Source organism: Etheostoma cragini, chromosome 18 (assembly GCF_013103735.1).
Source record: "Etheostoma cragini isolate CJK2018 chromosome 18, CSU_Ecrag_1.0, whole genome shotgun sequence".
NCBI classification, from domain to species: Eukaryota; Metazoa; Chordata; class Actinopteri; order Perciformes; family Percidae; genus Etheostoma; species Etheostoma cragini.
Window position 1 is genome coordinate 22,293,910 of NC_048424.1, and position 10,678 is coordinate 22,304,587.

At 40.9% G+C, this 10,678-nt stretch overlaps 1 long non-coding RNA gene across 1 annotated transcript; it reads left to right on the forward strand.

Annotated features, from left to right (window-relative positions):
• Positions 1-865: 865 nt before the first annotated feature.
• Positions 866-4,924, forward strand: LOC117961368. Its single transcript, XR_004660392.1, has 3 exons — positions 866-951; positions 3,833-3,837; positions 4,913-4,924. It is a non-coding gene; the product is annotated as an uncharacterized LOC117961368 (long non-coding RNA).
• Positions 4,925-10,678: the final 5,754 nt, after the last annotated feature.

Genomic DNA, 10,678 nt, shown 5'->3' on the forward strand with positions numbered 1-10,678 from the left:
AAATGTGCGTTCATCCCCTTTTCCACTCATCTCTGCTCCTCTCATCTTTTGTCTTCCTTTTGTCTTTTCTTGCTAGTGTTGCACACAAAACTTTGGGTGGTGTGTACAGTGGTGGAATGTAACTGCATTACGGCGTAGCTGTACTTGAGTACAAATTTGAGGTACATGTACTTTACTTGAGTCTTTTCTTTTCATGCCACATTCTACTTCTACTTCACTACTTTTCAGGAGGAAATATAGTTTTTACTCCACTACAATTATCTACTGTAGTCTCACATACATCACTGAATAGACAACTGTACATGTTAGTTTAAAGGAACACACCAACCCATTGGGACTTTAGCTTATTCACCGTTACCAACAGAATTAGACAAGTCCATACATACTATTCTCATCTCCGTGCTGCTGTAACTCTGTCTGAGCATTAGCTTAGCCTAGCAAAGATCCTGCAGGTAACTGGTTCCAACTAGCTACTGCTCCCAGTGACAACATAACACCAACATGTTCCTATTCACGCGGTGCTATGTGTATAGTCACAGGGTGTACAAATAACAAAGTCACATGACACACAGCCATCTTCTAACCGCACACTATCGGGGAACTATACTCTCAGAACGGCCAAGCTCTGCTACTTCTGCTACTTTGGTATGTATCGACGTTTCTAACTCTGGGAGTTGGGGTGAATAAGCTAAGGTCCCCATAAGTCGGCGTGTTCCCGAAAACCGTGTTCAGAACCCCTCCGTTAGTTGACTGTCAGAATGGTTCACATTGTTTCCAGTTTCTAAAATGTGTAGATTTGTCTGCAATGAGTGGTTGTACATTTTCCTGATAATACTTACATACTTTTAGGTAAGTAACATTTTTAATGCACTCGTAACAGAGTATTTTGACAGTGCGGTATTAGTACTTTTACTTAAGTAAAGAATCCAAATTCTTCTTCCACCGCTGGTAGTATTTGTGAATCAACAAAAAAAAGATCAACGTGTGAACAGCTGAGTACAACAGAGAAGAAGAAGAGGCAAGAACACAAGATGATGTAAATAATCAAGTATCGTAATCTAAAGCAACAAAACATACACAGACCCTTGGTAGTGTCACCCAATATAAGGAAATGGAACGTAATGTAACACAAGACAAGTAACTAAGAATATAAAAGAGAACGGGAGGAAAAGGAAACAAAGAACAGAAGTTGCGAGGGTGCACTGGCCCAGAATCTAACGTCCCTCCTGGCTGGCTCGCAGGAAGCGCCACATTACTGCCGACTGAACTCCAAATGTCCGTACTCTCAATCTCCCACGTGTGCATATGTGCATATATAAAATTGCACATAAATGTGCGCTTGTGAGCAGCTGAGATTGTCCTGCTGCATGAGTAGGTTTGAAATGTTGAGTGAGCAGGGAAATGCAATGAGCTCTGAATCAAGACAGGGAGCGTAGGGCATTTCTGTGTTTGTCAACTAAAGAATATTGCACTTCATATGTAATGGCATCATATTTTCTAAGGGCATGGCGATATATCAATTTTATATCAATATTGATGTATAAAGTATGTAACGTATGTCTTACATTTTGGATTTCATCATATGACAAGTGTTTTTTTTGTCTTTTTCAGCATTTTAAAGGCTGCATAACGGTAAAGTGATGTCTGTTCTAGCTGTTCTATTATTTGCCATTATATCAAAAACAAGACTTTCTTAACTTTGAAAATGATCCTTTAAAATTGAGGATCATCATAGGCAAACAGGATAATCAACAACTACTTGTCTCTGCCCTTTCCCTTCCGTTCATATTTTTTCTGAAATTAAAAAGGTGTAGATTGTTTTACTGGATTAGCCAACTGCTGTTTGTCATGGGTGCTAACGTGTCATTTTCTTTAAAAAACAAACAAAAAAAACAGACATTTCTGATCTTAAAACCCTATACAGCTGCCTTCACCTAAACCTTTCTTTCTTTCTACATCCCCTCATCTCCTGTCCTTCCCTCTCAACCGCTTTCTGCTCTTTCACTCCACACCATGCAGTAACACCCCCCCACATCTTTCCCCTCCTCTTCTTCGTGTATCTCACCCCCAGTGTACAGATCAACACTCCAATCCTCCAGCTCCACTTCCCCTTTAATCTCACTTTCCTCCTGTCTCACCCTTCTCCTCCTCTTCCCTTCTTCTCAACTCCCTTTCATCCTCCCCCCATCCCCCTGCATCTTCCATGTGTCTGGCGTTTCCCAGTATGTGTGTGTGTGTGTGTAAGGTCAGTAAAGTCGGGGTCATGGTTGGCCAATAACGTGTGACTGCGACCGTGTTCTGTAATCATGACACATGCTCTGCTCTTGTCAGGGTTTTACACGTCACTCAGGTTTTTCACATGTTACTCCAAGAACACACATAAACATAGCTCTGCTCCTGTGTCAGTGTGTGTGTGTGTGTGTGTGTGTGTGTGTGTGTTTGTGTTGCACATGCAAATGTTTCACCTCAACAGATCAAAAGCTAGATTAGCTCCCAGTGTCTTGCACCTGCCGGTTGCTATGGAAACTGGGTATCCTCTCTGCGTCACCTGTGCCCATGTTTGGTCTGGTTTCCTGCTCCTTTTTGGCAGCTTCTCTCTCTCTCTCTCGTCCTAAATCCCTGCCTGTGTCTCTCTCCCTCTCTCTGTAGGGCAAACCACGCATGCCGAAACAAAAACACACAGATTAAGTCGTGGACAGAAACCGGGGCCCTCAAGTCTTCTGTTTACCAAATGAATTAATAAGGAAATTTGCTTACACTTTACACTAAAAACAATCCATGTCAAACACACACGGACAAACACAGAAACACATCATCCATACTACATTAAAACAAAATACGAAAAATGCATGCATCATAAGGAACATAATGTTAGCCGGTAATATTTTTAAACAGAATTAGTTAAGTTTTGATTCACCATTTGAACAAATGTTGTGTTCTTTGTGAATCAGCGAAGAACCGGTGTGGCAGTGATTATTCATCCTCAAAGGGCTGTGTATAGCGACCCACATGGCCAGCTCTGACACATCGATCCGACTTTTCCTTCTCAAACATTGTGATACCCAAACTCAGCCTCCCTTTTTCCATACTTAACATCTGTCACACCATTCTCTGAGGAAATGGTTTAGATGATTATTGTGTGTGATAAGATGTGAGACTGTAGCTGTTGCTGTTGTACGAGAGGTTACATAAGAGCTGGGCAATTTGGATAAAATCTAATATCATGTTATTTTTGACCAAATACATCAATATTGATATCAGGGATATTGTCTGGTTGACTATTGGTGCTTTCACAACATATTTACACAATGAGATTTTTGATAAGTATTCATTAATAATGTGGATATAATGAATAAATGAGTACAGGCAAACAATAGAACAGGTAGAGCAGTCAGTAAGTTCAGAAAATGACCTCTTAAAGTATATCATCTTGTTTTCACGGGGGTCCAAAATTCAGCCTTTAAAACCAGAAAAAGATTACACTTATGTTATTTTGTGATATTGCGATATCCAGAATCTAAGACAATATTTAGCCTCATATACTGTTACTGATACAATATTGATATTGCCCAGCCCCGGACCTTTTCTTGGCCTGGACGCTGACTTCAGGGTCTCAACTGTCCCAGCAGCGAGCAACCTCACACTGACAACAAGACTTTGGGAAGACCTGATCCAAGAACATTAAAGTTCAGAGAAAATGTATAGCGATCCAGGTCTTAAGTTTATCAAAAACGGTTCATTTTACAGGGAACTCCACGGGGATCTCGAAACAAAATCCGGGATGTGAAAATGGCAAGTTTTGAGGAAAATGTGGATCATGCAACAAGTCAAGCCCGCGTGGTTTCATTCAGCGAATAATTGTAGCGATTGACATAGAATATGTTTACAGCATGTTTTCTCTAACTGGGATGTTCTGGGATGTATTGGTGGGGATTTGCTATGGACAAAATTCACAAAAATTGCATTTAACCATGTATCTAGCTAATTTAAATAGCACATGTAACTGTGTTGTGTGAACAGTTAACTTCATATAATATTCAATGTAGGGTTTTCTTTTGCGGGGTAAAAAATGTTCCACCTAAACAAGTCCATATAGGGACTACTTTAGAGCCCCACTCGCTGCGTCCGGTGAGTGAGCTAACCACGGAGGTACATAATTCAAATTGAAAGTTTTTATTATAAAATGGTCTGCCAAAGTCTATGAGTAGAACTCCGTCCATGGCAGAGGTCTGTTTTACAGAAATACCAGACAGCAGAATGCCGTAATTGACCAATCAGAGTTAAGTATTCAACCAAGCTGTGTAATAATTAAATGTAACGTCTTTCTTTGTAATGTGTTAAAATTGTTTTTTTAAGTGTGTAAAATATCAAAATCCTGCTTGGCAAAGACCGCTTTGTAGCTAAGTGACTTTTAGCTAATGTTAGCTACGTAACTGTGAATGTCACTTGTACTTTGTTAAGGGGATCTTCTACGTAATAATAACAATAATAAATACTCAGTTCAGGTTAGGGGACAATGTTGCTCATGCTTTCAATAAATACAATGTTGACTCGTGATTGGAAGCAGGAAAACAAACCACAGTGTCCTTGTTAAAGTCCACTGTATTGTTAGCCCTTATATCCACCCTGACCACGTCCCTACATGGACTTAGTCGCTCTGTAATAACGTCACCTGACTGCCTCTGCTGCTCCTATACTCCGATATTAGAGAGATTTGTCATTTAAACTGCCGCTGTCGTTCTATTTGTGAGGACATACCAAATGTAACTTTTCTCTGAACACGGTAAACAAACAGAGCAGGACAAAAAAGTGCATTCTACCGTATGTCAAGTCTGCCCCGATACGCACAGGTTATTTAGGTCAGTATCTGATAGTGATCCATCAGATTGGATCAGTGCATCCCCAATGAAAGACTATTACGTGCAAAACAACATCCCCCTTTTAAAATGCCTCGCAGACAAACTCGAGATGACGTTTTTTGCAATTGTGCTAAGTTACCACTTGGCAGACGCTGATGCAGCTAATAAGAAAAAGTACGTCTTGGCTATAGCTTGTGATGTCTGCACACAGCGAGACTTGGACACAACTTCCCCAAGAGGTTGCCAGATTAGTTTTGGACAGTGGGGCACCAGGTATTAGAAAGCAGAGAGAGACCGAAAGAGACAGAGGGGCAAGTAAAGGCAGATAGATGAGACTCCAGTGAGAATAGCAGCAGGAGAGAGAGAGAGAGAGAGAGAAAGAGAGAGAGAGAGAGAGAAAGAGAAGAGAGACAAAAAGCCTCCACTGCAGTGAAACATCCCCGACCAGGCTGACCCTCCTCCCCTTTCTCCTTTTCCTCTACCCTCCTCTCCTCATTGATTCGGTGGTGCAGTAGCGGCAGCAGCATACCAAATCTCTGGCAAAAAAAATCTCCCCAACTTCTGCCTCTGCAGTGGCTGCCCTGCTTTGGGAAAACACCCCCCCCCCCCTTTTTTTTTCTTTCTTACACTGCTGCGTACACTCCTCGTGCCCCACTCCACTCCAACATTTTAATAATTGTTACCCCCTCCTTGACACTTCTTCTCTTCTGCTTGATACTCCCCGACGCAGTGATGACAGGCCAATTTTTTAGAATACACGCACGCACACACAACACTTCTGACTTCAGCTTAATCTCACCTCACCTTCTATTGTGTCTGAGTGGAAAAACAAGCATCCCCACTGTTGACCTGCCATAACCCCCATGCAGATGCTGTTTTTTAGTCACCTCACTCTCTTTCTCTTCTGTTGCTTACATTAACACTGTTATCCTCCACAGGCTGTAAGGGAACAGACGTTTAGCCACTGCGACTCTCCTTTTCATCTTTACAGGCATACAGGATAAATGCAGGAAGATATGAATATTTAGGGCTCATTGGTGTTTGGGTTAATTGTAGAATACAGCAAGAATTTTGTGTGATGTGCAAAGGTTTACGGGAAATAACGCTAAAGAGAAACATAATCACAAGTTACAAAAATTCCTCAGACTTTTCATTAGGCCCCTTGATGTTTTACAAGATCCGTGAATCACATTGTCTTTCTCTGCAGAATACAAAATCTGCAAATTGTACTTCCTATCAAAATAAAATGCATGCTGTTATGTAAGTAAAAGTATCCAGGGATTTGAATATGATTTTGACAGTCATGTGTTGATGTGTGAGTGGCAGAAGGATTTCTCAAAGTTGCTCTCTCTCCATTTCACTCTCTTTTACATAACATTCATCTGCATTATTTATAGGCTTATCAGAAAGCTTTGCTGACAATTCCTTACATAACGTTCATATTTTATGATGGTGTTTCCTGGTTGAAGTTTGATTAAAATGTTTTTTTGCTAAGGAATCCAACTACTGCTGAGCGATTGGCCACTGAGGAGGCCTTAATCAACATGGAGTGTGTGGGTGTGTGTGTGTGTTTGTGTGTTTGACTGGGAGTGTCAGTTTAGGGAGGGTGCAGATGATACTGCAGTATAAAACCGAGCCAAATACAAACACAACAACAGCTGTTAAACAATTCTACAACAGTGGACATGTTGCAGCCAGCTTGCAGGAGCACTTTAACACATTGCCAATCAATAAAATAAATAAAAAATATAATTTACTTGTGTATTCAGTTTAGGACTAGTCTGGCTATCACCAGACCAAGCCAAGCTCAATAGATTTGAGATTGAACATTAGTCTAGGGAGTCTGCTCTGCATGTTTCTCTGTACAAGAGGCGGGACCAACGGGCATATTTCAAATGACTCTGTACGCAATTGGCTAGGCCTTCAACCAATCAGAACAACAAACCGGCTGACATAGAAACGACAGCGGCACGGGTTTGCTGCTCTTCGGTGGAGTTTCGTGACCGCCATGTTGAATGTAAACAAGAAGCCGTTTGGTTGCTTCTTGATCGTTGTTGTGTTAATTAATTCAAGATCTACCAATTCAAAATCAATTCATAGAATTCCAATATGCGTTACAATGTATGTTTTTAAAGTATTTATATTGATGAATACGACAGATACCTCAGACTAAAACAACTTCCTAATGCTACAGTGAAAGCCAAAATAAAATAAGCCTGAACAACTGGGATTTTAGACTCATGGCACCCTGCTGGTTTTTGAGCTGGTTTTAGGCCAGAGGCAAACGTGTATTTCTAAAACTGAAAGAAATTTTAAAGCCAATGTATCTCTTGTAGTGACTGCTTACAGAAGGAGAATAATGAAATACAACATCAAATGTTTCAGTATCTTAAGTTTTCTCATCATGCTGACCGTGGAACTTGTTTTAAAATCACTCTGAGTTCAACCACGTTGTGGGTTTGATTCCTTTCTTCGGTAACTCAATAGAAGGAAAAGTTACAGTTACACTGGACTTTTAATGTATTTTCAAATCCTGGTTTTACAAAAGACAAAGTATAGTCAGTAAAATGCTGAATCTATCCTGCTAGATCTGTATTTTATCTGTTTTGGGGATTTTTTCCAGGAACTGGACTGACATTGATCTGAGCCAAGATCTAGTCTTCTGTTTACCACCCAGCGAATTGGTCTCACTATGAAATTCAAATCAATATCCTCATAATAAAAGTCCCAGCCCTGCAGCAAATTGGAATCTATAGCTTTGAAAGCTAAAGAGATCTATGGCACTGCCAGGGCTACACTAATGAATGATGAATCACTGCAACACATTTAGACACACACACACACACACACACACAAATACATTTGCTACAGTAAACAACACACACTACGAACACACAAATACATGCATGCACACACACAAAAACACATGCATGCACACACACAAAAATGTATGCATGCAGACAAACACACGCACACACAAACGCACGCACACACGCACGCACACACACACACACACACACACACACACACACACACACACACACACACACACACACACACACACACAAACTCACAGACACAGTAAACCTGCAAAGGTAGGTAACATCCACAGAAAAACAACAAATGCTTACACACATGCACACACATATACAGTACACACACAAACACGCACACATGAAGTCTTGTTGTGTTACATATAGTCACTGAGGCTTGCTGTGAAACATGACTCTTCCATTAATAATGGATGCTGAACCAGGATCTGTGCCGCCATTGTTTCAGTAGACAGCATTTCCATACGCCTGCTACTGTGTTTACAGTTATTGGCTCTGTGAAGACACAGAGACACTATGTGCACTGTGAAAAAAAATATATATATATATATATATATATATATATATATATATATATATATATATATGTGTTGTCATCTAACTTTTTTTAAGTTATAGGCATGTGCTGTATTCAGCATCATTGATAACATGAATTCAAAATAAAAAGGCTGACTGCATAACAAATTACGATTATCCTATTGCAGTACTGAGAAGTAAGTTAGTGGGGAAACATACAGTACTTTATGAATTTTCAATATTGATTCACAGTGTAATATTTCTAAAGTATGTATGTGCTGTCTGTTTACATTAGAGTTAAAACTATTAGTTTTAATTCATCAATAGCCTGAAAATGAATTGGCAAGTACAACAAGCGACAGCTGTAAAATCTAATGTAACCCAATACAACAGCTCAGCCATAAACTCTACCTTACAAAGTTGTCAATGTTTAGCTTTGATTGATACCATGATGCTATTTCTGCTTTTTATTTATTTTAAGAAAGGCAAAGGAGAGAGAAGGGAAGCCATGCTGAGCTGGGCTGCTGCAATAGTCTAACAGAAGTACATTTCCAGGACAATTGCCTGAAATCGGATGTGTGGCTCAAGCACCGGATGTCCCTTCTCTCTGTGTGTTGCCGTTCTCAAACTTTGTTTGTTTCGGGAAAATAACCTTTGAGCTAGCAAGTTACACAATGAAATGGCGTGTGTGAGTGTGTCAGTGTGTGTGTGTGCTTGCATACTGTGTGCAATAATTGGTACACATGTGTGAGCACATTTGTGTGCATGCACACTTAACATATGTGGGACTATAATGGAACATAATTATAATGTGGTATTTTCTGTGTGTGTGTGTGTGTCCCAGTGGGTTGTTTTGGGAAGTGAAAGGTTGGAGTGCTAAGTGCTGAGTAAGCGGTGCAGGACCAGAGCTGGGAGACTGCAGTGCTGCTGGCAGTAACACACGGATCTGAGCTCAGACTGGGGGGGTGGGGTACATTCTAGAAACTGTATAAAAAATTTAAAAAACTTAAACATACAACATTAGCATGTATCTACACTTGCATTTTAGCACATGCACTCCCAATCACACAGACAAGTATAATTAGGGCTGCAACTAACGATTGGTCGGTCGACCATTTTGTCGATATTTAGTAAATTAGTTTTTTGGTCTATAAAATGTCAGAAAATGGTGAGACATGTTAGGACCCCCGTCTGTCACTAGCAATGATGATTTTCTCCGACCAATCAGCAGTCTGCAGCTTTTCACGTCACCTTTTGGTATCGCCTCAGCTCGCTTAGAACCTCGACTGAGGTAATACTAAAGTACCTGGTAGCAGGTACCAGGGACTTTTTATCCCTGAAAAAAGGAAGTAGAGTTGAGGAGGTACCACATAGTGGAAAAACGCCATAAGATCGCCATCCACAGATACAGTTGTCCTAAAGATTCACTGAACCCCATGTATGTTTAACATTAAAAACAGGATTTAAGAAATCATGCTAACAATTATTATTCAAATTCCTTATTATTCTTTGCACAAAAAAGGTATGTATCAAGGCTTTACGCCACCATACAAGTTATTGTAGCTTCATTTAATACAATATATGTAAGAGGCGGTCCCTGCTCCATCAGTTAAGGGGTCCTTGGATTCAAACACTTTGAAGACCCCTGAAATAGAGTCATGTTTTGTACACAACAGCACAACAGTACACACGAGCCCACGTACTGCCAGACCATAAAGGCCCTGACAGACACACTGCATCACGGCCCACAATCAGAGCCTTTCAGCCTTGTTTACTCCCTCTAACCTGTGTGCCACTTATTGTGCTAGAAAAGCCCTTGTCTTCTCCTCCGCCCTGCTCCCTCCCCATCTTCTGAGTCACTCTCTGCTGCTCGCTCTTCATCCCCATCCCCCTCACCTCTCGCCTCTTGCCTCCTCTCCTTGTGTCCTTTCGCCTTCCCCTTCCCCTTCCCTCCCTTGCCGTCAGTCCACTCCTTCTCTCATCTTTCTCGTCTCACTTTGAACGGCTCTGCTGGGGTTTTCAGGGATGTTTTCCCCCCACTCTCTAACTCTCTATCCACTGTCACTGTTCTCTTTCTGTAGATCCTTACATACATTTGCATGTCTCTTTCCACTATCTCTCAGCTTTCATTCCTCTCTCTCTCTCTCTCTCTCTCTCTCTCTCTGTCCCTCTCATCCATTGCCTCTGTCTTCCCATCCTCTTCATCAATGCTGTTGTAACTATGTATATTTAAACAACCCAGGCCCAGTATTACCTCAAAGCCATTTCCTCCCGCCGCTCCACCCCCCTTGTATATGTGATTATATAACAGCGTCCCCATGGACCTTGAGGACACTGCAATCTAATTTTATCTGGTGGTGATGGTGGATGGTGATGATGGGGGGCATCATTACCAACCACATGATATGCTTTTCTATAACACAGAAAAGCATGTCTATTTTATTTTATATAGACATCCACAACTAAAATATG